Source organism: Cyprinodon variegatus, unplaced genomic scaffold (genome assembly GCF_000732505.1).
Source record: "Cyprinodon variegatus isolate N-32 unplaced genomic scaffold, C_variegatus-1.0 Scaffold800, whole genome shotgun sequence".
Taxonomy (NCBI): Eukaryota; Metazoa; Chordata; class Actinopteri; order Cyprinodontiformes; family Cyprinodontidae; genus Cyprinodon; species Cyprinodon variegatus.
Genome location: NW_015151253.1, coordinates 326731 through 328654, shown reverse-complemented (window position 1 = coordinate 328654; position 1924 = coordinate 326731).

The following is a 1924-nucleotide window of genomic DNA, read 5'->3' as shown; positions in this document are numbered from 1 at the left end:
ATAAATGAAAAAGAGAAATTGGGAAATTGATAATATGAAAAACAAATAAATTAAAAATTGGTTTAATGAAAAAGCTAAATTATTTATTTAACAAATTTTTTATTTATTTCACTCATTTTCTTCATTTTTTGATTTATTTTACTCATTTTTTATTTATTTCACCCATTTATTTATTTATTTAAATTTGGCTGAAATGGCTCTCCATACTTCAGGGCCAGGATCGAGATTCCAACACTTTTTAATATTTAAAGGTTCATTGTCACCTTATCTGCCACTTTTTAATTTAAGCACCAGTAACTCACTTTGGTTGCATGGAATTTTACGGCGTCCTGCTGCCATATTATTTGATATTTTTGTGTTTTACACCTTGATTTTGCTCAGTTTGTTCATGAATAAAGCCCTTTATGTATATTTACAACAGCACATGAAGTCGGATACTGTGCATGCTTGCAGGAGGTAAACAAGAGCATAGCTTAGCCATTTTGCAACTCCAAGCATTGCTTGAAAATATTGAAGAAAAGTCCAAGATCCAGTGTGAAAAAGGCACAAAGAAATATGATTCAAAGAGGGATCAGTTTGGATCAGAGCTTGGAAAACAGTCTGAACGTTGGTGTTGACTGAAGCTGGAGCTGAAGCTGCAGAGGCATTCAGATATAGAAATGCTCAGTTTGATGCATGAGAAAACATCCTTATAAATACTGATACTAGTGAAAGCAGATGATGGTGATTGATTTTTACCTTGATGCTGTGTCCCTGTTTGAGTTTTTGCAGGATAGATGGGATCTATTTTGTAGCTTTCTGTTAGTTTTCAGAAATATCAGGAGATGGCGCCACATCTGCTTATGTCTGCTGATTGCGCCTGCCGCTGGAAATCTATTTAGACTCATAAAGCACCCCATCTCTGTAAACACTATCATGGTGAATATAACCTTATTTTATCAGGGTCAAATGGTTTTTGATATTTCTATAGAAGAATAAATTGTTACTGTGAGCCTTTAAGGTTGATGTCATTAAACTTTTGACCCTTTTGATGTCAACAGTGTATAAATAATTCATTTAATATTTATTTCTTTACTTTGTAAGTTAACATGGTATCCGTTTACGCTTCCACCTCTCCTTTGTCAGAAATAAATGGACTTTGCTGAAAAAAGCATCTGATGAAAACTTTAAACCTTTAATTTGAGTAAATTTATTCCATGTGTCATGATGTTACAAAGTTCTGACCCAAAAATGCAGATAACCAAACAGAGAGACCAGGGAAAAGGTTTAACGGGTTTTATTGAAAAAGTAAAACAGGGGAAGAAGTGTTGCTCTGAACACTGCTCAACCGGAATTGTAAAATGAGGGGAAGACACAGCGGTTAGTTCAGGCTCAGTGGGGAATTTGACTCGTGAAACTTGGAGAAGAGGATTTGGTTGCCGACTCATGTTTCCAAAGAAGTTGTTGCAACCTTGACTCCTGTCTGTGTGCCGTGGTTCCAGTGTTGGTCTGATTCGGTGGAGGGCGGAACAGGTTTTACCCAGAATGCGGTTGATGGTTGGAGAACGGAAAAACTGACTGCCGCTCAGATTTCCTGCGGTACTTGAACGGGTCGTAGTGGTGAATAATCCCTTTCTCAGTGAGAAGCTCAAACGATCTCTTGGGGAAAGTGGATCCAAACCTCCTGTTTGAACCCCAGCTCAGTTTGAAGCTCAGTTGATCCTTCCAGGGAGAGAAGGTCCGAGAAATCCAGTTAGCAGGATAACTTCCTGCCAAGAGGCAAAGACAAACAAAGTTAAACTCAGGTTGACAAAAACTCAGCTTGACTCAGCAAACTCAGCTTGGCTAGAGTACCATAAACTGACAAACACTCTGGTGTCGAAGTAGTGGCAGTCAGCAGCTTAAAGGAATAGTACACCCAAAACATGATTAGCCTTCATTTTCT